The 27,476-nt window shown below is 37.1% G+C and overlaps 1 protein-coding gene across 4 annotated transcripts in view; it reads left to right on the top strand.

The window, feature by feature from the left end:
- COMMD1 (copper metabolism domain containing 1) overlaps nucleotides 1–27,476 on the top strand; it is a 148,416-nt gene that overhangs the window by 91,201 nt on the left and 29,739 nt on the right. For 2 of the 4 annotated variants that reach the window (XR_014253967.1, XR_014253968.1), the window contains exon 3: nucleotides 13,807–13,928. The exons of the other annotated variants lie outside the window; for them this stretch is intronic. The gene's annotated coding sequence lies outside the window, so the exon portion shown is untranslated. The remainder of the gene's footprint in view (nucleotides 1–13,806; nucleotides 13,929–27,476) is intronic. 4 annotated transcript variants of the gene reach the window in all.

Genomic DNA, 27,476 nt, shown 5'->3' with positions numbered 1-27,476 from the left:
GCCACAACTACTGAGCCCGCGTACCACAGCTAGTGAAGCCTGTGCGCCTAGAGCCCATGCTCCGCAACAAGAGAAGCCACCGCAGTGAGAGCCTGCATACCACAATGAAGAGTAGCCCCCACTTGCCGCAGCTGGAGAAAGCCCGCGCGCAGCAACTAAGACCCAACACAGCCAAAAATAAATAAGTAAAATAAATTTTTTAAAAAAACTAAATGGTTAAAGAAAAAGATTAATTCTTTCCACAACTTATATACTATCATTGTCACCTATAATTCATTTAATTTTAGTCAAAATTCTTTTTTGGGGATTCTAATGATCTCTTTTGCTACTTATTTTGGTACCACCTGGTTTTGTGAATACTCTAATCCTTTTTTATTTCTTTAATGATAAACCACTATCTTCGTACTATTATGATATCATGTGCCATTAATTTGTAGTTTTCTCAAAAGTCACTAGCCTAAAACCTTAAATCCCCATCATTGATAGAGTGTAGTCTGGTGGTTTCTTCCTTAATATGTCTAATTATATCATGGATAAATTCTGAATTATGTGGACTATAGGTGCAGCATCCTACATTTCCAGCTCATGTTTCTCTTCTGGCTGGTACAAAATGAAGAGCTATAAGATTTTATAAAGCCATGGTTCTAGTATTTGCCATCTCTATAGTAATTTGGTCTAGTGAATTGACTATGTTATTGCTAATTCTTTAGAAGAGCATAGATACTAATTCTACTAAGAATGGTTGTTTTATTCTTAGTAACATACCCTGTCTAGGATTGTTTTTACTCTTTTTTTTTTTTTTGTCATGTGTGTCATGTCAGGTAAAAGTTACTGGCAACATGGAGACACCTCCTATAGAATCATGTTGGAATATGGGCATTGCTGTGCATATTTTGGAGACATTTAAATTTTTAGCATTATTTTGTGACAGAAAAGAACAGTAATGTCTTCAAGTCCTGTGCAATTTAAAAATGAGTAGTAGTAGCAACTAATTTGGGTTCCTAATTTTGATAGTTCATGTTAGCCTGTTTTGGACATGAAAGCAGACAGCAGTTTGGAAAATCTTCACTTTAGAATACTTTAGAGACCTAGTGACAATGCCAGCGTATTCAGAAGGAATGGAGTAGGAACTAATAGTCACCAGGGAGAGTTCTGCTGCCCAGATGACTCCAGTTATGGTTTTATATAAGAATCTTTGCAGAGACGAGGTTTCCAGTATGATCACTCCTACCTCGGTCTGCTCTAAGGTCTTATTTTTCCAGTGGAAAGCGAAGGGAAGTCGTTTTCAGAAAGAAGAGAGACGATAGCTTTCTCTGAAATTTACAGGGGCTTAATCTCCAATTTTGACACACTTTAATGTTTGGTAATAATTTAGCAGATATTTAAAAAATTAGCTTTCAACGCTTTACGTAAACTGTAAATGTGTATCTTTTATAATTCAAGAATCCAGTAGTTTTATTAGCACCATTATTTTGATTGATTTTTTTTCAGTTGACTGATAAAGCTATTTAGTTTTCATCAAAATCTTCAATTGGATTATTGTTGAAGCAAATTCCAAAAATCATCTGTAAAAACCATATGTCTCTTTACATGTATAACCACAATATTATTATCACATCTGAAAAAAATTAACAGTTGTATCTTAACATCATGAACGGTCTGCTGTTAAAACTTCCCCAACTGTATAACTTTTTAGAAGTTTTTTGTTCTAGTCCACACATTGTCTATGATTCATATGATTCTTTTTTTTTTAATTTTTTTTTTTAATTTTATTTATTTATTTATTCATTTATGGCTGTGTTGGGTCTTCGTTTCTGTGCGAGGGCTTTCTCTAGTTGCGGCAAGCGGGAGCCACTCTTCATCGCGGTGCGCGGGCCTCTCACTATCGCGGCTTCTCCTGTTGCAGAGCACAGGCTCCAGACACGCAGGCTCAGTAATTGTGGCTCACGGGCCTAGTTGCTCCGCGGCATGTGGGATCTTCCCAGACCAGGGCTCGAACCCGTGTCCCCTGCATTGGCAGGCAGACTCTCAACCACTGCGCCACCAGGGAAGCCCCCATATGATTCTTAAGTCTCATTTACTCTGTATATCCCCGTCATGGTTTTCTCCCTTGCGGTTTTACTAGTTTATGAAATTAGGTCATTTGTCCTGTAGAGTTTCCCAAGTTCTGGATTTTGCTGATTGTATTACCATGAAGTTCTTAATTTAGCCTGTTTCTCTGACCCCTATATTTCCTATTAGACCTAGAGTAGGGTTTCTCAGTTTCCCACTACTGCTGTTTTGTGCTGGATAATTTTTTGTTGTGGGAAGTTGTCCTGTGCATTGCATGTTGTTTAGCCTCCTTGTTGGTCTCTAGCCACTAGATGCCAATTATACCTCCCTTGCTTCCCCAGTGTGACAACCAAAATGGCTCTGGACATTGACAAATGCCCCAGGGGCAAAAATCACCCCTTGTGGAGAACCACTATCTATGATATTCTTGGCAAAAATCCTTTATATGTGGTGGTGGTGTTTTCTCCCTTTTCTGAGCACCACTTTTAATCTCCTTTGTCACATACATATTCTCTTAACATACTATATACTTAAAATATTTCCTGATGCTTTAGTAGCCTTAGTTTTGACTTTTAACATTTATTTGAGCATATTATATGCTGACATCCAAAATATATTATTTTGCCATTTATTTTGAGCTTTAGAAAGAACCAATATATTCTACAAGTTGATAAAAATACACAGTTACAATATACAAGGTGACTATGTATCCTCTTAAAATTTTTTCTTTTATGGTCCCCAGGTTTTGAATATAGGTTTACAGTTATATATGCAGATGATTCTCCTTATTTTAATATTATCTTAACAAAGTACCAGTTATTTAAAAAGGGATAATACTTACTATCATTAGTTAGATTTCCAAATGATTAATAAAAGCATGTACACAGGCTAAGTATACCTTTGAGGTTTTGTGAAACATTTTCTCAATTCTTCAGCTCCTGGCCACATTGGTCAGTGCCTCACTACTCTTTTCACTTTCTTGGCAATTGACCTTGGTCTCTTGACCTCTTAATTGACTTCTCCTTTTCATCTTTTGTAGTGTGAGAACTTGCTTGCTCCAGTATAAAAGCATCACATCCCCTCACTAATTTATCTGCCTTCTTTTTGCCTTTATTTTCCGCTCAGGAGCTCCACTTAGTCTGACCTTATACCTGCCAGCCCCAGCTCAGATTGGGTTGCCTTCACTTTTAGGCTTCTTTCTTTACCCGCCTCTGTAAATCTTCACAGTCGTTAGACATAATATCCCTGATTCTGGTGAACCAGGCCTGTATATGATATAAAACAAAATATAATTAAGTCCTAAATAAATGCTACTGTGTTTAATGAATACTTTTTCTTTTTCAATCAAGTTTACCTGGAAACTCAAATGCATTCAGTAGATACTGTTTCATATTTGATCCTTTAAGCACTCAACTCTATTACTGAAGATCATAGATATTTTTTCCATCCCAATATTGGCTTGACTTATAGCATGTTAAGAAGCATAATCCTTGGGACTTCCCTGGTGGTGCAGTGGTTTAGAATCCGCCTGCCAGTGCAGGGGACACGGGTTCGAGCCCTTGTCTGGGAAGATCCCACATGCCACGGAGCAGCTACGCCTGTGCGCCACAACTACTGAGCCTGCGCTCTAGAGCCTGTGAGCCACAACTACTGAGCCCACGTGCCACAACTACTGAGCCCACGTGCCACAACTACTGAAGCCCGCACGCCTAGAGCCCGTGCTCCGCAACAAGAGAAGCCACCACAATGAGAAGCCCTCGCACTGCCGCAACTAGAGAAAGCCGGCGCACAGCAGCAAAGACTGAACGCAGCCAAAAATACAATTAATTAATTAATTAATTGAAAAAAAAATCTTGGTAATAAAGAAGCATAGTTCTCATTGGTAGGATACAAACCAAAGCACACTACTTATCCCTAAATGTGCTTCACCAGTGAAAGTTGTTGGTAATTAAAATTTATTAACATATCTGTTTTTCCATTTTACTTCAAACTGAAGAGCCAGGGTATCATCTTTCACTGGGTTCATCTTTTCTCTGGGAACCTATTGCCATTTATGTTAAACTAAATTTTGTTTGGTTACTTACTTTAGTGATGCCACACTTGAATTGAATTTTATTTTCGAAGACCTTCACTCTGTGATTCTTGGTGAATTAAAAATGGTTTTGCATTCTGAGAAAGAGTTAGAATTTGATCTCTAATTGAATCATGAAGAAAAGGCTTGTATGGTGGGATTCTGGTGATCTTTACTTAGATCTTCTGTGTTTGAAATAGATAGAAACTGAGTTGTTTTAGCTTCCTTTACATTTGCTTTTGAGGGACTTCTCTGGTGGTCCAGCGGTTAAGACTCCACGCTCCCAATGCACGGGGCCCGGGTTTGATCCCTGGTCAGGAAACTAGATCCCGCATGCCGCAACTAAGACCCAGCGCAGCCAAATAAATAAATATATATATATATATATTTTTTAATTTGCTTTTGAGAACATCTGCTATCACATTGACAGCAACACTTAGTTGATTATAGTTTTTGTGAAACGGCCTTTTCTACTACATGGTCAACCTTTCCTTTATAGTCTTCTGGCACTTTAGTTTGTGTAACACAGTCTAACAATTATCAATACATGTCCCTTTATACTTTGCAAGTTCTTCTACCATATGGTTTCTTATTTTTCTAGTTGAATTTAATTTTTTTTGAGTACAGGAACTGTCTGATATATATTTTACACTGAACATATAGAAGATACTCAGAATATGCCTGTGATTGATTGTCAAATGATTATAAACTGCCCAGAATGTGCAGATTTTGTGAATTGTTCTTAGGAAGAATTACTTCAAATTTGATTGTGCTAGAAACCACTGACTCATAGGAGTTAAAAGCCATATATCTGTTTTTCGAAGCCCAAACTATGTTCTTTGAAATTGAGAATTGTTTACTTTAGTGGAACCTAATCCACTCATATAGACTTCCCCTTGCTGCTCTTTTTCTATTGGTTTAACCTCTTTAAAACAGGGCGGAAATAGAAGTATATTACCTTAAATTTCATTTTTGGATTCCTGGGCCATTTATGACTACTCTGTATTTAGTTACTATTTTTTACTAACTTTAAGTTAGTAAATTACATGAATATTACAGGACCTGATTTACTTCCCTGATTCTTTGAAAGCAAGAATATCTGGTATAAGGAGTAATTTACCAGAGTTGAGTGAAGAAACTATAGTTCTTAGATGATTTCTGCTGATAGGATTTGCTTTAATTACACTTCTACTCACCTTTCTCCTCAGTTACTGAACAAAGGCAAGTGTGGCATATTTTTTGGAGGGAAAATGTTGAATTGAGAGCTTTGGGAGGGAAAATCAGAAAAATATCTTCTTTAAAAGTTACTTCTTAAAAAGAAATGCCTTTATGGGATTAACAGATACAAACTACTAGTCATAAAATAGGTAAGCAACAAGGATTTATTGTATAGCACAGGGAACTATATTCAGTATCTTGAAATAACCTATAATGGAAAATAATCTGAAAAAAAAATGTATATAACTGAATGACTTTGCTCTATACCTGAAACTAACACAATGTTGTAAACCAACTATACTTCAAGAAAAAAGAAAAGAAAAAAAAGGAAAAAGAAATGCCTTGCATAGTAAGAATTCAAATATTTGATTGTTTGAATTGCCCTGCTCTCAAGTGACTACATTTAGTTGTTAAATTTGAATCATAGATGGTCAGCTAGTAGATACCACCTTATAGGAGGGATACCCATAAAAGGGTGTGATGGCCTACCTCTACAATTTATGATGAAAGCTGAAGTTAGAAAACGTATCAAAAGAGATCATGAATTTAGAAATTCAGCCTGTTGGAGTGGAAATGCCAGGTAGGAGACTGTGATTTAGTTGGGTCTTTTTGGTTTCCATTAACTATCACACTCAAATTATGTCCAAGAAAGGAGGATGTATTATAAGGGTGCATGTTCCAGGACTCAGTCTCTCTCTGACCCTCTGTTTTTTTCTCTCTCTGTCTCTTTCCCCTCCTTAACTCCTCTTTCTGCATGGTCACTTTCAGCCTTTCTCTGTATACTTAATCCATTCTCTTCTCCCTTTGGACTGGCTGCTTTTGGTTGCTTCATCATAGCTGCTGTATGTGTAATTCTCATGTCTTTTCTAGCCCTTCTCTCCTTCACAACCTTTTAGTTTAACCTTTCATTCGTAGCTAACAAACTCTTCTTTAATATTTCCTAAATGTTTCCAGATGTTCAGGGCTCAGCTCATCATTTTATAATTGGGCTATATCCACCTTGACCAGGAAGTTGTTATAGTATAAAATACACAGCAGTTGCAGTATAATGGCCAGTCACCAGATATATGTTTAATGGGTTACTGGTGAGTTTCTCAATGTACATAATATCAGAAGTATCTTTGACCTTTGAGAAATAGTTTAAAAAAAAAAAAAGAAGAAGAAGCCTCAGCCTGTGTGTTTGAATGCTAGACTGTTAAGAGCTTCAGTTTAGTTATATACGAAATAGGAAAACCAAGTGATACCTGACACAGTTAGCATATGAGGCCCAAATCACATGCTTTATCATCAGCATCCTTGATGATGAAACAGCCAGAAACTGTCACTGAGTTATTTCACATGTTTAATTCTTTCAGTTCTTCCAGCAAGCAGCAAGCTTAGAACAAGATTTCAGTATTTGATTTAGATAAAAATTTTGTTACAGTGCCTATAGGTCCAGGCCTCTACAGCACAAACTTATGCAGCAAAGGGCCTTGGATAGAGTAGAGTAGGGGTTCACTACATGTTTAAGTGAATCGTATCATTTTTGTATATTGATATATTTTCTTTCAAAAAATTGGCACCTCTCACTTAATGCTTTCTCTAAACATTTACACAAAATATCTCTCCACTCTTATTTTAATACATAACTTTTATGATGAAATTCAAAGCTCAAGTGAAAAATTGCTCAGGCCATTGAAATAAGTTTTTATTGACTGTGACCTCTGATTGGTGAAGATTCTCAGTTCTGTATCTGTAATGTTGAGAGAGAACCAGAGCTTGTGTATAATCTGTGGCTGTCAAGATAGGATGGTTTTCCAGCATATAGGTATAGGGATTTTTCTTCTTCAGTCAACAGTGGTAAATTAATATAGATTCTTTTCAAGTTTAGTTAACAAAGGTAAATTAACCTTCTATTTACTGTAGCTGATTGGTAAATAGATATATCTCATAGTATACAAGTTACATGGTATTTAGTACTTTAAATCATGCTTTGATGTATATTATTTTATCAGATAATTACAACACTATTGTGAGGTAAGTAGTGTAGCTGTTAGAATCCCTTTTTAACAAATGAAAAGGCTGAGAGAAAAATTATTTGCTTTAGCTCACATGGGTAATCTGTAGCACAGGCAAGAAGAAAACAAAGTCACCTCCCAGTATGCTGTCCTTTTCAGAAGACCACAGAGTCTTTAAATTATCATGTGTTACAATTTCAGGATATATTTTTAGGTACAACAGCTAGTTTATTTGATATAATGTGTTCGGTGGTGAGAAAGTAGTGGAGCTGATATTGGCTTCTCTGGAGCTGATACAAGGATTATTGGTTTTTTGTTTTTTTTTCTGACCTTGTATGATTTAAACTTTGAGATCAGCTCTGACTTTCCTGATGCTTTTTGTAGTTGCAGTCTCATTGTTTGATGGTTTTGTATTTACTCTATCAATCATCTTCATCCTGGTTCTCTTCCGAATTTAAGGTTTATTTTCAAAGGTAAGTTAAGTTTGAGGTTTGCTCTCTCTTTGGCACTTGGGATTAATAAACTTGGCCTGCTAGTTGATAACTGCTCTAACCCTGGAAAGTTTGTGCTGGTATTTTAAGAAATAATACTTCTTTGATTTATGAGCCTTGTGTGTGCCTCTGGCAATAGTCCTTTTGCAGAGCATACAGAGTTATTATATAATGGTTACTCACGTGAGTGTGGACTAGAAGTTTATGCCGTACTTTGCACTCAAGTCCATTTATTTATGCCGAAAAATCAAGCCCTGTTGCCTCTGCTTCTACTTCAGGTGTCAGTCCATCAACAGTGTACGCTGTTCACCATTTATATTTCAGAAACTGCTCGGAAATCTTGAAATAATCCTTTACTCTGGCCAGCTGTTCTTCCATTTTAGTGTTCCTAGAGCCTGCAGCAGTTTTGGTGAGGCTTGGCTGACTTTTTGGCACTGCCCCACCCCGTTCCACCCCATTTAACTAGAATAGCTTATAATTTCCATTTAAGATTTCAGTTAAATTTTATTTGAAGAAAGGTGGCTATATTTAACGTTGGAAACAAATGACTTAACTAGTGTCTTGATGTCAGCATTGTAAATGAGGTGACAGTATTGCCAAAGAATGAAATGCTCCTCCTTCCTTCCTGTTGTATCACACAATATCATGGGAGTAGTTCAGTAACTAGTAAACTCTATGTATTCATTATCTTTGGAATGGTACATATCAGATGTAACTTTTACTTTTACTCCCATCAATATATGTTTGTGGTAACTGTGAAAAGTGTTATTTTATTAGTCTTGTTCATATTCAGATTAGATTTACTTTATAGATTTCCCATAGGGAATGAGTCAGAAATATGAACTTTGATGGTGGTGTTTTATGCTGTGTTTTGTTGTTGTTGTTTTTTTTGAGTCATGATGATCCCCAGAAGTGCCTCAAAGTCCATCATGGGGGAGGAAAGGTGGAGCATAGGTGTACCGGGCTCTGGCCCCAGTATCCACTTCAGTCAGAGCAGGTGCAATTTTACCTATTGAATTAATGGGGTTCCACAAAATATTTAGTTTGAAAGAGGATTCTGAGGCTAAACTTTGAAACTACCAGATTAGTAGAAAGACCTAGGAGTTAGGAAACCTAGGTACCAGTTCTGGCTATCCATTAACTAGTTTTGTAGTGTTAGGAAAGTCACAACATATCTTTCTCAGTTTTTCATATGTAAAATAGAACTAATTCTGTCTAACTGATAGAGTTGTTTTCAGATAGTGGTTTTTAAAACTGATGAATCAAAAAGTATAATAAAGATATTGTTATTAATAGGTGTAATTCCCAATAACTGAGAAATCCAAAATGGTTTTGAATTTTGCTGTAGAATTTATCATAATAATAGGTATGGTTTTTTCCCCCTAATTTTCTGTGATCTAGGGCATTGTTATTTCTTCTTCTTTTTTTAAAAATAAGTTTTGTTGATAGCCTTCCTTAAAACTTGATTTCTCACGGAAGCCAATGACTATAAACACAAACAAAGGTATGTATATTTATTTTAAAATTTTTATATTAATTTTATTCCACTGTTTCTAACAACATAAGTAGATAAATGAAGCTTAGCTTGGAGAAAATTTTAACTGTCTCTGCATTCCCAAGAGGAATCAAGTCTGGGATGCTTGCATTAATTTCCAGTCTTTGAAGGGCCAGAAAACTGTGCCTGAAATTGGGTTAGCACATTTCTGAAACTACTGTTACGTTACTCTGCTTAGTTGGGTTGGGTGCCATTTCCTTTCTTCTTTCCTTGAAGCAGCAAATACAAGCTTCATGTTTTCTTTAGGAAACCATCCCAAGCCTGTAAATTTATTTAAATGCCACAGCTTGTGAAATCACAGGGACATGCATAAAGAACAGATCTTATTCAGAAAAGGCTCAGTAGTTGTGTTGCAGCCTTAAAGAGAACAAGTCTATGCTCTTCTCTTTTACCTGATGGAGTATTAGAATGGCCTCTTGTTAAAGGAGTTGATTAGCTAATTTGATTCAGAAAGAAGTGAGAATAACATTGTAGGGTTAGGTGGTGCTGACTGATTTTCTAGCTCTTGCACAGCATATGCATTTTAAATATCGGAGGGATTAACCTGTTCGTTGCATCATACCACCAGAATGGGATAGCCCAGGTTACAATTTTGAGCAAGCTGGCCAGTTTCTGCTGGTTGTTATGGATGTATGGGAAAGCACAGTCCTATCTGACAAAGGAATGTATCTGCCTATGGGGTATTAAATGTGAGATATGCCAGAAGGGTAGTATGTCCTATCTTCTGGAAGTTAACAAAATAAAATATCTGAAAAGATATGTTCTTTTTCCTTATTTAAAACTCTTTCTACTGAACAAAAAAGAAGTCCTTAGAACCAGGAATTCCAAAGGAATTAAGGAATTTTTAACTGGTCGGGTATTTTCTGGCATAGTAACATGCAGTTTTATTGATCAAAAGTCTTCCTGGGAAAAATATAGCAATTCCATAATAATTCTAATAATAGTCACTTGTTGAGTGCCTCTTATGTGCCAGTTCTTAAAATATTATTTTAAGGTACATAAATGAGGAAAAAGGTTTAGCGATGTTGAACAATGTACTCAAGGTCATACAACTCAAGTAGGAGGGTTAGAGGGTTGAGCACAATTTTCCCTGGCTGTAAAACTCATTCTCTTTCCCTAACCATGCTCTTTCTCAGTGAAGAATCATTCATGAAATCTCTCTCTCTTAGTTTTCAGAGTATACTTTCCCTTTACGACAATTTATGTCAAGTGAATCCTACTTTACTTTTATTTTTCATGGTGAAATTAGATATAATATACCTAAAAATTAAAATCCAGAAGACTAAATGAAAGTTAAGTTTGGACTCCTTGGGATTATATATTACCAACATTGATTTGCCTTGCTGGGGCTTTTAGTACACCTCTATCAGCTTGCTTTTTGTTTGTGTTATGTTCTTTAGTACAGAATTTTTCCTTGACCATTGATCACCATTTTCCTCTTCACACTGCTGTACTCCCTACTCCTAAGAGATTGTGGGGATCTTTTAGGTCCACACTACCAGAAACTTTGTTCTTCCTTCAGATATTCATGACTAATATAGGGATGCAATATTACATTTAGTCAGTAGGTGCCATCATCTAACATCATGTGCTTCAGCCTGAAACTTCTTTCATTCATGGCTTTAGTTTATTTTAAATGAATCCATTTCTACTTTCTGGATCAGCAATTTTGGATCTCTGTTTTGTTTATAATGAAAAATACTTCTAGTTTTCTTTGCTTGATAAATTACATTTGTAAAGTTGATTTGTATTTTCTGCTGTCTGTTTTATTAATAAAAGAAATTGAGTAATAACTGCACTGTTTTTACGTATTTTATATGCTGACACTGAGGTGATGGTGCCACTGGTAAAAACAACCCTTTGATGAAGATGAGATATCAGGCTAGTTCATGCTTTTACCTTCCAAAGGTGTTTACGAGAAGTTGAAATACCTCGTTTTATTTTTAAGGCCAAACAATACTTCAAACCTATTTTTCTGTGCAGATTTAGACACTTGAGAAGATTGTCAAGTATCTTCTAACTTTGGAGTAAGGAACACTGAGTGTACAGTCTTTCACCCACTAAACACACATTGTTTTATTCAAAGACGTTAAGCCCTATCATCATCTTGAGATTTGTCAATGAGTTAGAGCCTTTGGAAATACTCAGCTAAGCCGGTGATTCTGGGTATGGCTTTAGGCAAAGGGAATAGCTTATACCTTGGCCCTTGGCTGGTTGGAGATTAAATAAGAATAGCAGTCATGTTCACTAAGGATGTCTCTACTTAATAATGGCTAGGTGGTCTAAGGTATCTCTTTAAATTCTCAGACTTGAGTTCACTGCCTTATTTCTTATTTCTTTATTAGATGCCTTCTCTTCAGTTTCCTCTCTCTCTCTCTCTCCATATATATATCTATACATATATATGTATATATCTATACATAGAAAAATATATATATATATTTTTTAAGAACCAAATCTGTTTAGAATCGGTTTTCAATCCCACAAGGAAAGGTTTTAAAATTTTTTTTTGTCGTCATTTAGTGGTATCTCATATTCAGAAAGTATGTCCCTATTTGCTCTGTCCTTACGTGTAAATTTGAGTTAACTTGAACTTTACTTCTGGAAGTTAGGTCCAACTAAGTCTGCCCGCCAAATGATTGGGAACAGTGGCAGAATAGACTTTTCTGTAGTGTTCTACTTCCTGCTTGTATACAAAGCTATTCAGGATGAACCTGAAACAAAGATGGCAAACTGGTATAAGAGAAGGTGAAGGAGTACTATTCTTCTTCATGTGAATAGCAAGGAGGAAACTTAGGTGCTTACCCTGGGAAATTTAACCTAACCAATTCCTTTTCATCCTTCATGTCTCAAATGTTCCTTGATTGTGGAGATTTCCTTGACTTCCCTGTCTTAGTCCCCCCTATTACATACCTTCCATAGCTTTTCCTTTTCCCTTGTTACAATACCTTATCCCAGTTGTAGTTGCTTGTTTAACTATCCATCTCACAAGATTGTAAGGGCCATGAAAATAGGAATTAGCTATTCTTATTGCTTGTTGAGTCACAGGTGCTTATGATAATACCAGGCATAGTGATGCCAAATATAAACTTGTTGCATTAATGAGCAAATGAATGTTCAAATGTTATGAGAGACTAATAGTTCTGGGTGAGGACTTGCCTAACTCATTCTCCCCAGAGTTTTAGTTCTCTAAAGTAAGAACTCCCCTCTAAAATCTTTGAACTACCTTGTCTAAGTAGAGATAGAGAGAAGAACATTAAGGATGAAAATGGAGTAAGTTAGTTGTTTTAAGGGAGGTCCTATATAATTTTACCAGGTGGGTAGTAACTTATTTTTTAATAACCGCAGGTGCACTTAGCCATTTGTTTCTAAATTTATTGTTCTGGGCTTTTGGGGTATGTGTATTTTATTTTTCTACTTCTTCCTGGTTAGGCTCTATATAAATTTTTACTTGGATATTCATGTCAGCTTATGATTTTTGTCCAAGCGTCCATTGGTTTGATTTATAAAAGGGATTACAGATACATAGGTTTTTACCATGGTAACTACCGGAGGGTACATTTGTGTGGGGGTAGAGCCTGAAAGATGGGGAATAAAATAATTATTTGAATGACCCTTTAAACTGTGTCTTAAATAATAAGCCTTATTGTTCTGTATCACTCACTGTGTCATTTAGGAATAATAGCTCTGTATCACTCACTGTGTCATTTAGGAATATTTGTTGTATCATTTGTAGAATGTTTTTGTGTCTCTAGGGGGAAGGGGGCATCAAAACATCTTCCACAGAAAAACCATGATCCTTAAGGAGTAAAGTTTTGTTCTTTGCTGTTTTATGGCCTTCCTGCTGCTAACCTGCAGGTGTTCTTTTTGCTCTTTGGCTTCCCCCTTGTTTGTATTAAATAAATATACCAATAATTAAATTCCAAAATTTTTGCAAATTTTGGCAGCAAATTTGTAATCCATTTGTTTATTCTTTTCCTTCATTGTGATTAACCAAGACTAGATTTTAATTTGTAGATTTACTTGAATTTGTGGCTTATGTAACAAACTTTCACTCTCTCCAATTAATCTTTGTAACATTAGGTTGAAGAGAGATGTCATTTTGAAGGGAGAGGTATTTATCTTATTTCTGATAGCCTTCTAATCCACCTCCTGGTTCATCTCTTACTTTTGTTGATTTCATCCTACTTTGATCCTTTTAACTGATTTCTATGTTGGCCTCTTTTTAAAACTACCAATTTAAATTGGAAATTAGGCACAGAATTTAGAAATGTGAAAGTAGCTCTTTAATGTAGTTTGTTTGCATAGTGCCTTCCCTGGTTCTATAAGTGTCTTATTTGTCTTCTTGGCATCTTTACAAAATAGATTTAAAAGGACTGGAATTATTCTGTTGTGTTTTTTTTTATATTCTTTTTCTCAAAGGGTGAACCAAGTACTGTGGGCTAACAGCCAGTGTCAAGGAAAAGTGAAAAGAAGTAACAGAACAGGACTTTAGGGACCAGGGTTCTATTCCTTCTCCTATCAACTATCAAAGAAACAGTCTGGTGAGAATTGGCTTCTGCTCATTTATATGTAGAATCTCCAAGGAACAGGCTTCTGACCATGAGAAGAATGGCCTATTTTCTCCCTGTATAAACTATTAGGGGCCTTCTGTCACCACATTCACGTTAATTTGATCAGTGATACAGACATTTGGGGAACTGGGATTATTAGTATTGTTTTTATAGAAGAAGAAAATGAGTCCTGGATAAGTCATATAACTTCATTCTATTTCAGCTATCCTTTAGCAAGTGCTAAATATATAGCTAAATCTGTGCTGCACAAATATGTTACACAGAATTTGATCTGGATAAGGCGATAAGACAGGCACTTATGTATGCAATTCTGACCAATAAAGTTTATGATAATGTGATCTGAAGGACTGTGGACAAAAATGCTAGGCAACTCAAAGTCAAGGGAAAAGAGTTCATGAAAAGTTGATATGAGTTGGATTCCAAAAAAAGGTAGGATTTATCCAGAGTCGCTTGGCTTTTAACAGAGCTGGGGTTTGTTATCCATTATGGTATTCATTACATGCCATAACTTTTTGCCTGAAAATTAAAATTAGTGTAGAACTCACCATGAAACATTCCTTGAAGAAGTTAAGCAAAGAGAAGAGCTTAGACGTACTACCTCTTGGCTTGATCCTCAAAACAGTTCATTTTCTTTGCAATGAATCTTGACAACATGATTCAAAGAATTTAGCAGATGACAGTTTTAAGGAAAGAAACTTGATTGATTTCTTTTTTCTCTTTCTCTCCAATTCATGATTTACAAAGCCTTCATTTTTTCAAATGTTTACCTCTCTACCATAGCTATAGCACTGGAGTAGGTGAGTAGGTGAACTAATACATGACTTACAAAGATAGGACTAGGCAAGTGACATTCTTGTGAAGCAAATAAAGTGTTTGGTCTCTCTGTATTATCTTTGGATGCAGGTTAGAGGTAGTTACTGCCACCACCACCCTCAACTCTGGAAATAAGCCAGAGTTTCTTACTTGAGATAGACATTAAGAAACATTCATTCAGTTTTACTGGACACCAAAAAGTATTCAAGAGGGTTAAAATATACAGTCCCTACTCTCAAGTTCTTTATAATCTGGTTGGAGAGACAGAAATGAAGAACATAACCTAAGCCTATGTGTTGTTAGTACTTTACAGTTCATAAGCACTTTTCTCAAATATTCTGTTTTAAGAGATGCTCAGAATCACCATACCAGCTGCCCAGTTGACAGACTAGAAGCTATATGATTTAAGTTACTTGGATGAGAAACTAAATTTCACCACTTAACTTGAACTGCTAAGATGTATGGTATGGACAATAAATACTAAAGGTCATGGAGGAATGAGAGAAACCATTGTCCATCAGTAGATTTTAGGCAGTTCACAAATTCCCTCACATTTTGTAGTAAAGTTTGTATGCAAGTGCATTTTTCTAGGAAGAGGGTTCATAGTTTTCATCAGATTTTTTCCCCCTTTTTTTCAATTGATGTATAATTGCCATTTATTTCATCAGGTTTTGAAAGCGAGTCTGTGGCTTCAAAAAAAAGTTTAAAAACTACTTGTCTAGAGTATTTGGCAAACACTTAGAGAGTGAGGCCTTAGATGAGTTTTGAACAATAAGCCAAGTGAAGAGAGAGCAATCTGAACAGAAAAGTGACAGCACCTAAAATTTCTTCTATTTTCTCCAAATAGTGCCCTGAGCTGCTAGATCTTCAGCATAGATTCCTGATGAGGTTTACTTTCTTTCTTGTGCTAATTTTCCTACTTCCCTTTGCTATCCCCCATGTTCCAAGAGTGTACAGGTAATTGGTTTGGATATAGTGGTTACATCATAGGTCTTAATAATTAATTTCAGATATGATTTAACTAGTAGAAGTTTTTTTTTTTTTTAGGTAAAATGGGTGAGAGAAATACATCTAAGCAATGACAATACACGTAGTAGAAATCATGATAGTTTATTCTGAAAATTGAATAATAATTGACTGCCCAAAACGAAGGGTAGAATATCCATATATTTTAGCTCATTTAACAGACATTGTTACACACGATATGGGCCAGAAACTGCTGTGAATACAATAGCCAGAAAAAAACAGACCATGCCCTTGTTCTTATAGAGCTTTCAAAACAAATTTCGCAAATGTGTCTATAACTTATGAACTCAGTTATACTCTTAGATTTGTCTTTTTGGGAAAATCCCAAATAAGATCATTGATATTGAGAGGACCCCTTTCTCATGGCTGTTCTCTTCCTAGATCAGTGGTTCTCATCAGGGCTTGCAGGGAAAGGGTTGCCCCCAGAGTACGTTTGGCAATGTCAGGAAACATTTTTGGTTGTTCCAGCTGGGGAGATACTACTGATATTTAGTACATAGAAGCCAGGGTTGCTGTTAAATCTCCTACAATGCACAGGACAGTCTCCACAACAAAGAATTATTCAGCCCAAACTGTCAACAGTGCCAAGATTGAGAAACCCTGCCCTAGATGGACGTTTCAAAGTAACTGAATGAAATTACCTTCATAAGGTAGAGTCAGGACTTACTCAGGCATTTCAATACTGCAATGTCATGCCACCCTAAGGTTCTAGTGTTTCCTAATTAATGAGTTTCAGGCTTTATTTAAAGACTCCTTGATGTACTCATATTCTGCTTTTGGTTCATTTCAGTGGGTATGGTTAAAGTAGTAGGGGATGGTGGCTTGGGTTTGAAGTTTGGAACTATGCTTTCTTTTAAAAAATTACCCAAACTGTAGTGGTATGATTAATATATTCCTATTATTATCTCTTGTTGTCGTATTTACTGAATTACATGTCTATATCTAATAGGTAAATCCCAGAACATGATCATTATAGATTAACAGATAGGAAGGACTTAGAAAGGAATCAACATAGGTGTTTATTTCTAGGTGAATACTCTAGAACAGTGCTTCACTAGCTTAATGTGTCCCTAGAAATCTTACTAAGATGTAGCCTCAGTACATCTGAGGTGAGGCCTGAGACTCTGCATTTCTGTCAAGCTTCTGGGTGGGAAGGCTAGGTGAAGCATTAGATCATAGCACAAAATAAGTATGCTTGAAGTATCACTATTCTCCAACCAAAGAGAAGAAGATTAAAAGGCTTTTTCTGCTTTTAACTTATTTTTAATTTTCACTTTCTGGTTTTAATAGTGATAAAATTAATGTCGGAGAACATTTGAAAAACAACAAAAAAAGGGAAATCTCTAGTACTAATCTCTACCACCCCAGTAAAGTTACTGTATTTTGTATATTTTCTTTCTGTTATTTTATCTTAAGGGCTTTAAAATATATATCCTTAAATACAATATATGCATTATACAATTCTGTATCTGCTTTTGTTGAAAAAAAGAAGAAAAAAATTCCCCTTTATTTTTTTCTCATTTTCTTTGTCCTCTCTACTACTGCATTTTATTGTTCAGCTTTGAATAATTTAGTTTAGGAAAGAATTTATCACTTAGGAAGAGGCCTGCTGAGAGGGATAAAGGATCACATGCCTTGCTGTAAAGACTTCATTTTGTAAGCTGACTTATGTCATGTGGCAGTTGAAAATATATTTCTCATCATTGGGAAAAACAAAGCTGAGAAAATTCTGTTCCTTTAAATTTGATTTTCTTTCTCCTTGGAGAATGAATAACTGATATTCTGGAACTTGACCTAGGCAAGGAACATGTCATTGCTGTTTGAAATTGAACAGTTTTTTTTCTTACGGAACTAACATTTATTCCTCATAATTGGAAGCTTAGTGATAAGTGTGAGATTAAAGTACAGGCATACGTTGATATATGCAGGTACTGAAAGTCTGTGAGTGAGTTGAATATTTGTGATTGTGAATCTTATTTTCCACTTACAGATCTTCCTCGACTTATGATAGGGTTATGTCCCAGTAACTTACAACGCATCCATCGTTAAGTTGAAAATATCATAAATCAAAAATCATTTAATGCACCTAACCTACCTGACATCATAGCTTAGCCTAGCCTACCTTAGAAGTGCTTCAGAACACTTACATTAGCCTACAGTTGGGCAAAATCATCTAATACAAAACCTGTTTTATAGTAAGTGTTGAATATCTCAGTAATTTATTGAATACTCTACTGAAAGTGAAAAACAATGGTTGTCTGGGTACAGAATGGTTGTGAATGTATTGATTGTTTACCCTGTGATTGTGTGGCTGACTGGAAGCTGTGGCCTTCTGCCTGGTCCAAGAAAAGATCAAAATTCAAAATTCGAAGTACAGTTGCTATTGAATGCGGATCTCTTTGCACCATTTTAAGGCTGAAAAATCATGAGTCGAACCATTGTTAAGTCTGGGACCGTCTTTACTTATATTAGTGCCCTCTAATGAGAAACTGTAAAGAAATTTACAGGTTGTTAGAGAAAATTACCCTTTGCTCTATGCTTTTGATGCAGCTTATTTGTCTTATCACCTACTCACCTTAGTTAGGCTCAGTATGTCTCATGAAAGGCTTCTAGATTGAAAAGCAAGTAACATATACTCTGGACTTTTTGGTTATCTTAAAAGTCCATTTAACTTTTAAGCCACCGGAGGTCTCTGAAGTTTTAGTGAACCATGTGCACTTCTCTAACTCAACCCATAATTTGTAGAAAGCGTCAATTTAAAAAGAATTGTAGTCATTTTATAGTTGATTGAGAACTTTTATTGCTGTGCTAAAAAGTTTACCATTTTTTCATATTGCATCATAATTGTCAATCTAAGTGATTTATAACAAACTTTCTTCTGCTCTCTTTGATCTTTCAAGCCTCTTGATACTTTTTTGTTTTGTTTTGTTTTTTGTGGCCATTTGGCATGTGGGATCTTAGTTCCCCAACCAGGGCTTGAACCTGGGCTCCCGGCAGTGAAAGCAATGAGTCCCAACCATTGGACTGCCTGGGAATTCCCGATACTTTAAGTTAACAGATTTCTGAGAGTGATTATATAACGTATCCCATTGGTTATTTGGCCCTGTTATGCTGTTGAGAGTGAGTCGTTTACAGATCTTCTCAGGTGTGACTCTTTTAGGAATGGATTTTTAAGTCTTCTATAGTTATATCATAATTGGTTCCACTTGGGCCTCCCAGAATTGGTTGAAAGCAACGCTGTAAATAGTCCAAAGGTTTTTAAAGCCATATGTTCAGTAAAGCATGTTAATGGTTCAGTAAGCTCATGTACTCTGTCAAGTCATCAACATGATTAGGCTTCATAGCAACTATCAGCATCCTGTGAATATGCCAAAGATTTAGCTGATCCACTCAGCTGAGTTCACTCTTTAAAAGACTTATTTATGCCATACAAACAACCCTTCAGACCTGCCTCACTATATTGGAGGAATAGTAATTAAAAGTTCCTCATCTCCTTTCTCAAAGAATGTATCATCCTCTTCCAGTCTGCTTTAGAGGGATGACTCTCCGACTGAATCAAAAGGAATCTCTTCACCATCCTATTTTGCTTTACTTATTGAATTAGTTAGGATTAAGTTCAGCTGTCAGTCACAAAGATCCAAATTAACAAAGACTTTAAAAAGATAGGAATTTATTTCTCTTTTACGTGAAAGCCCAGAGTTGTTTCTGTTCCACACAGCCTTCAGAGTTCCAGACTTTTCCATCAAATCGCTCTATTGTTCCTTGGGTGTAATCCTTGTCCTTGTGTCTGAAGAGGCCATTTTTTTTCAATTTAATTTTATTTATTTTTTTATACAGCAGGTTCTTATTAGTTATCCATTTTATACATATTAGTATATATATGTCAATCCCAATCTTCCAATTCATCCCACCACCACCACCCCCCACCACCACTTTTCCCCCTTGGTGTCCATACGTTTGTTCTCTACATCTGTGTCTCTATTTCTGCCCTGCAAACCGGTTCATCTGTACCATTTTTCTAGATTCCACATATATGCGTTAATATATGATATTTGTTTTTCTCTTTCTGACTTATTTCACTCTGTATGACAGTTTCTAGATCCATCCCCGTCTCTACAAATGATCCAATTTTGTTCCTTTTTATGGCTGAGTAATATTCCATTGTATATATGTAGCACATCTTCTATATCCATTCATCTGTTGATGGGCATTTAGGTTGCTTCCATGACCTGGCTATTGTAAATAGTGCTGCAGTGAACACTGGGGTGCATGTATCTTTTTGAATTATGGTTTTCTCTGGGTATATGCCCAGTAGTGGGATTGCTGGATCATATGGTAATTCTATTTTTAGTTTTTTAAGGAACCTCCATACTGTTCTCCATAGTGGCTGTATCAATTTACATTCCCACCAACAGTACAAGAGGGGTCCCTTTTCTCCACACCCTCTCCAGCATTTGTTGTTTGTAGATTTTCTGATGATGCCCATTCTAACTGGTGTGAGGTGATACCTCATTGTAGTTTTGATTTGCATTTCTCTAATAATCAGTAATGTTGAACAGCTTTTCATGTGCTTCTTGGCCATCTGTATGTCTCCTTTGGAGAAATGTCTATTTAGGTCTTCTGCCCATTTTTGGATTGCGTTGTTTGTTTTTTTAATATTGAGCTGCATGAGCTGTTTATATATTTTGGAGATTAATCCTTTGTCCATTGATTCGTCTGCAAATATTTTCTCCCATTCTGAGGGTTGTCTTTTCATCTTGTTTATGGTTTCCTTCGCTGTGCAAAAGCTTTTAAGTTTCATTAGGTCCCATTTGTTTATTTTTGTTTTTATTTCCATTACTCTAGGAGGTGGATCAAAAAAGATCTTGCTGTGATTTATGTCAAAGAGTGTTCTTCCTATGTTTTCCTCTAAGAGTTTTATAGTGTCCAGTCTTACATTTAGGTCTCTAATCTATTTTGAGTTTATTTTTGTGTATGGTGTTAGGGTGTGTTCTAATTTCATTCTTTTACATGTAGCTGTCCAGTTTTCCCAGCACCACTTATTGAAGAGACTGTCTTTTCTCCATTGTATATCCTTGCCTCCTTTGTCATAGATTAGTTGACCATAGGTGTGTGGGTTTATCTCTGGGCTTTCTATTCTGTTCCATTGATCTATATTTCTGTTTTTGTGTCAGTACCATATTGTCTTGATTACTGTAGCTTTGTAGTATAGTCTGAAGTCAGGGAGTCTGATTCCTCCAGCTCCGTTTTTTTCCCTCAAGACTGCTTTGGCTATTTGGGGTCTTTTGTGTCTCCATACAAATTTTAAGATTGTTTGTTCTAGTTCTGTAAAAAATGCCACTGGTAATTTGATAGGGATGGCACTGCATCTGTAGATTGCTTTGGGTAATATAGTCATTTTCACAATATTGATTCTTCCAATCCAAGAACATGGTATATCTCTCCATCTGTTTGTATCATCTTTAATATCTTTCATCAGTGTCTTATAGTTTTCTGTATGCAGGTCTTTTGTCTCCCTAGGTAGGTTTATTCCTAGGTATTTTATTCTTTTTGTTGCAATGGTAAATGGGAGTGTTTCCTTAATTTCTCTTTCTGATTTTTCATCATTAGTGTATAGCAATGCAAGAGATTTCTGTGCATTAATTTTGTATCCTGCAACCTTACCAAATTCATTGATTAGCTCTAGTAGTTTTCTGGTGGCATCTTTAGGATTCTCTATGTATAGTATCATGTCATCTGCAAACAGTGACAGTTTTACTTCTTCTTTTCCAATTTGTATTCCTTTTATTTCTTTTTCTTTCTGATTGCCATGGCTAGGACTTCCAAAACTATGTTGAATCATAGTGGTGAGAGTGGACATCCTTGTCTTGTTCCTGATCTTAGAGGAAATGCTTTCAGTTTTTCACCATTGAGTATGATGTTTGCTGTGGGTTTGTCGTATATGGCCTTTATTATGTTGAGGTAGGTTCCCTCTATGCCCACTTTCTGGAGAGTTTTTATCATAAATGGGTGTTGAATTTTGTCAAAAGCTTTTTCTGCATCTATTGAGATGATCATATGGTTTTTATTCTTCAATTTGTTAATATGGTGTATCACATTGATTGATTTGCGTGTATTGAAGAATCTTTGCAGCCCTGGGATAAATCCCACTTGATCGTGGTGTATGATCCTTTTAATGTGTTGTTGGATTCTGTTTGCTAGTATTTTGTTGAGGATTTTTGCATCTATGTTCATCAGTGATATTGGTCTATAATTTTCTTTTTTTGTGATATTGTTTTCTGGTTTTTGTAGCAGGTCTCTTGTAGACAGCATATATATGGGTCTTGTTTTTGTATCCATTCAGTGAGCCTGTGTCTTTAGGTTGGAGCATTTAATCCTTTCACGTTTAAGGTAATTATCAATATGTATGTTACTATTACCATTTTCTTAATTGTTATGGGTTTGTTTTTGCAGGTCCTTTTCTTCTCTTGTATGTCCCACTTAGAGAAGTTCCTTTAGCATTTGTTGTAGAGCTGGTTTGGTGGTGCTGAATTCTCTTAGCTTTTGCTTGTCTGTAAAGCTTTTGATTTCTCCGTCAAATCTGAATGAGATCCTTGCCGGGTAGAGTAATCTTGGTTGTAGGTTCTTCCCTTTCATCATTTTAAGTATGTCATGCCACTCCCTTCTGTCTTGTAGAGTTTCTGCTGAGAAATCAGCTGTTAACCTTATGGGAGTTCCCTTGTATATTATTTGTCGTTTTTCCCTTGTTGCTTTCAATATTTTTTCTTTGTCTTTAATTTTTGTCAATTTGATTACTATGTGTCTTGGTGTGTTTCTCCTTGGGTTTATCCTGCCTGGGACTCTCTGCGCTTCCTGGGCTTGGGTGGCTATTTCCTTTCCCATGTTAGGGAAGTTTTTGACTATAATCTTTTCAAATATTTTTTCGGGTCCTTTCTCTCTTTCTTCTCCTTCTGAGACCCCTATAATGAGAATGTTGTTGCATTTACTGTTGTCCCAGAGGTCTCTTAGGCTGACTTCATTTCTTTTCATTCTTTTTTCTTTATTCTGTTCCACATAAGTGAATTCCACCATTCTGTTTTCCAGGTCACTTATCCATTCTTCTGCCTCAGTTATTCTGCTATTGATTCCTTCTGGTGTATTTTTTCATTTCAGTTATTGTATTGTTCATCTCTGTTTGTTTGTTCTTTAATTCTTCTAGGTGTTTGTTCTTTAATTCTTCTAGGTCTTTGTTAAACATTTCTTGCGTCTTCTTGATCTTTGCCTCCATTCTTTTTCCGAGGTCCTGTATCATCTTCACTGTTATTATTCCGAATTCTTTTTCTGGAAGGTTGCCTATCTCCACTTCATTTAGTTGTTTTTCTGGGGTTTTATCTTGTTCCTTCATGTGGTACATAGCCCTCTGCCTTTTCATCTTGTCTATATTTCTGTGAATCCCAAGAGGCCAGTGTATCTACATCTCAGGCAACAGGATGCAGGAAAGAGTGAAAGAAGAGAGGAGCAAAAGTTACGTATCGCCTATCTTTTAAGGAAGATTCCTTGAAGCTGCCACAACTGTTCTTACATTTATATCCCGTTGATTAGAGCTAAGTCACATGGTCGTACTTAGCTGCAAGGAAGGGAAAGACATGTTTTTATTCTAGGTAGCTACGTGTCCAATTTAGTACCGTGGAAGAAGGGACGATAGATATTGAGGAACAGATGGCAGTCTGTCACACTCACCATTATTTCTGTTTCCTCCACTGTCATTGAATAGAATAAATTTCAACATGGTTTCATCCCAATTTTAGCATAGTGTCTTTGGGATATTATTGATAAGAACTTAATAGACTAAGATGAGAAGGAAAGGGAATTCCCTGGCAGTCCAGTGGTTAAGACTTAGCCTTCCAATGCAGGGGGTGCGGGTTCAATCCCTGGTTGGGGAGCTAAGATCCCACATACCTTGGGGCCAAAAAACCAAAACATAAAAAAAAAAAGAAGCAATCTTGTAACAAATTCAATAAGGACTTTAAAAAAAAAATAAGATGAGGAGGAGAAATAGAACTGTCATGAGCATGCATCAGTGTCGTCACACAGCTCTTCTCTTTTTGAATTTCCATATATTGTTACAATTTATTTTCTCACTAATTACTGCAGTTTCTTTATCATTTGGTCCAAAGGGACAGCATGTAGTCTTCAAAGAGTCCTGAGCATGAAACCTAGATTGATTAAAAAGTATCATTCTCGGGCTTCCCTGGTGGCGCAGTGGTTGAGAATCTGCCTGCCAATGCAGCGGACACGGGTTCGGGCCCTGGTCTGGGAAGATCCCACATACCGCGGAGCAACTAGGCCCGTGAGGCACAATTACTGAGCCTGCGCATCTGGAGCCTGTGCTCCGCAACAAGAGAGGCCGCGACAGTGAGAGGCCCGTGCACCGCGATGAAGAGTGGCCCCCGCTTGCCACAACTAGAGAAAGCCCTCGCACAGAAACGAAGACCCAACACAGCCATAAATAAATTAATTAATTAATTAAAAATTAAAAAAAAAAAAAGTATCATTCTCAATATCTTTTATAATTCTGATGCCTGCATCACCTTCTTATAAAGGTGAGCTCCTGACTGCATCGGAGGATTAAAATATGAGTTACAAAATAATGAGAGGAAGATGAGTGTGGGAGCCGTTACAGGGGAAAAAATGACACAAACAGTGTTAATAGAAAAGTTTTCCTAGTAATGCAGGGCATTTAGGGCAGGATACTGTCCATAGCAACAGAACATGGAACCCTGAGAAGTTGGGATCTCTAGAAAAGAAATGAGGGCCAAGATCAGCTAATGGGAAATAATTTGTCCCTATATTGGGGGAGGTACTTGTCTTGCTTTTTAAGTGTCAAATTTTTATTAATAGGGTTTTATATAATGGAAAGAAATGGGAGATGCTTCCACCTTGCTTTTCCAGTGGATGAGAGAAACAGTATTCTCAATTCTTAATGATTCAAATGCATTTTTGAACAGAGTGAAGTAAGTCAGAAAGAGGAAAACAAATATCGTATAGTAACGCATATATGTGGAATCTAGAAAAATAGTACAGATGAACCTATTTCCAGGGCAGGAATAGAGACACAGATGTAAAAAATAGACATGTGGACACAGGGAGGGAAGCGGAGAGTGGGATGAATTGGGACATTAGGTTTGACATAAATACACTACCATGTTTAAAATAGATAGCTAGTGGGAACCTGAGGTATAGCACAGGGAGCTCAGCTCAGTGCTCTGTGATGACCTAGATGGGTGGGATGGGGGGTGAAGGGAGGGAGATCCAAGAGGGAGGGGATATAGGTATACATATACCTGAGTCACTTCATTGTACAGCAGCAACTAACACAACATTGTAAAGCAATTATACTCCAATTGAAAAAAATGTATTATAAAAAAAAACAAAAACAAATGCATTTTTGAGACTAATGAACTGAGTCTAATGTTGGGACTCTAAGAGAAAAGAATAAACAGGTCCTGTTCCTTCTTTTCAGTTGTCTGAATGAACCCAGTGAATTCCTGGGTTCGACTGATCTCAGCAATTGGATTTCAGGGATGACTGAAATGGTTGGCTTGGCCATAATGTAGTCCAGCAGGACACCTGGAAACACATTTGACCAAATTCCGAGGAACAGTGAGAATGTCCATGGCTATCACACTGGTGTCACACCCTTTACCCCAGAGAAAAGAGCTTTTTGTGAATGAGGTATTGTAGTTGTCATATTTTTTGTTATATTTAAATATGTCCATTTAAAATGAGGCCTGGGCTTCCCTGGTGGCACAGTGGTTGGGAGTCCGCCTGCCGGTGCAGGGGACACGGGTTGGAGCCCTGGTCCGGGAGGATCCCACATGCTGCAGAGCAGTTGGGCCCGTGCACCACAACTACTGAGCCTGCGTTCTAGAGCCCATGAGCCACAACTACTGAGCCCACGGGCCGCGGCCGGTGAGGCCCACGCGCCTAGAGCCCGTGCTCTGCGGCGGGAGAGGCCACCGCAGTGAGAGGCCTGCGCACCACAGGGAAGAGTGGCCCCCACTCACTGCAGCTAGAGAAGGCCCGCGTGCAGCAACGAAGACCCAACACAACCAAAAATAAATAAATTAAGTAATTTTAAAAAATAAAAAATAAAATAAAATAAAATAAAATGAGGCCTGGAAAACCAAGAATTTTTGTGTCCTTTATTAAATTGCAGTTGTTTTAGAAATAATTCTAACACAAGCGAAAAGGTACATTCCCTACTCATGGAGCACTTTTCAGATGTTTCAAAGTACTTTAAAAATCATTTTTGGGGCTTCCCTGGTGGTGCAGTGGTTGAGAATCCACCTGCCAATGCAGGGGACATGGGTTCAAGCCCTGGTCTGGGAAGATCCCACATGCCGCGGAGCAACTAAACCCGTGTGCCACAACTACTGAGCCTGTGCTCTAGAGCCCTCGAGCCACAACTACTGAAGCCCGTGGGCCTAGAGCCCGTGCTCCGCAACAAGAGAAACCACCGCGATTAGAAGCCCACACACTGCAACGAAGAGTAACCCCTACTCACAGCAACTAGAGAAAGCCCCCGCGCAGCAGCAAAGACCCAATGCAGCCAAAAATAAAATAAATAAATTTTTTTTAAATTAAAAAAAAAAAAAATATATATATATATATATATATATGAGTCAAAACTGATTATGTAACTCCAGGCTACCATAACCCAGAAATTTACAATAGTGACATTTTGTATGCACTTACTTTAAGGGGAACCTGGAATTTAATTGTTATTTTTATTTCAAATACTCTTTCAAGAATAGTATTTTTCGGGCTTCCCTGGTGGCACAGTGGTTAAGAATCCGCCTGCCAATGCAAGGGACACGGGTTCGAGCCCTGGTCTGGGAAGGTCCCACATGCCACGGAGCAGCTGGGCCCGTGAGCCACAATTACTGAGCTTGCGCGTCTGGAGCCTGTGCTCCGCAACAAGAGAGGCTGCGATAGTGAGAGGCCCTCGCACCGCGATGAAGAGTGGCCCCTGCTTGCCACAACTAGAGAAAGCCCTCGCACAGAAACGAAGACCCAACACAGCCATAAATAAATAAATAATAAAAATTAAAAAAAAAAAAATTAAGCACATAATGAAAAAGAATGAGTCCTAAATCTCATTCTCACATCCCAGAAAAAAAAAAAAAAAAAGAATAGTATTTTTCAGGGGCTTCACTGGTGGCGCAGCGGTTGAGAATCTGCCTGCTAATGCAGGGGACTCAGGTTCGAGCCCTGGTCTGGGAAGATCCCACATGCCGCGGAGCAACTAGGCCCGTGAGCCACAGCTACTGAGTCTGCGCGTCTGGAGCCTGTGCTCCGCAGCAAGAGAGGCCGCGATAGTGAAGAGGCCCGTGCACCGCGATGAAGAGTGGCCCCCGGTTGCCGCAACTAGAGGAAGCCCTCGCACAGAAACGAAGACCCAACAGAGTAGGATGAATTGGGAGATTAGGTTTGGGGGGGGTGCACATGTGTCTGTGTGTGAGTTTGCATGTAAGCCAAAAATAAATATAAAATAAATAAATAATGCAACCAACCATTAAAAAAAAAAAGAATAGTATTTTTCAGGTAATGAGGATATGTTTATTATAACTGTTAATTTGTTTTTAATAAAAGTCCTCTGAGTAAAACTTTTGATAGATTATAGCTCAAGGGAAGAAT

Source organism: Balaenoptera physalus (genome assembly GCF_965194825.1).
Source record: "Balaenoptera physalus genome assembly, chromosome: 15".
NCBI lineage: Eukaryota > Metazoa > Chordata > Mammalia > Artiodactyla > Balaenopteridae > Balaenoptera > Balaenoptera physalus.
Note: the sequence above shows the minus strand (reverse complement) of the source record. Positions and strands in the feature narration are given on the sequence as shown.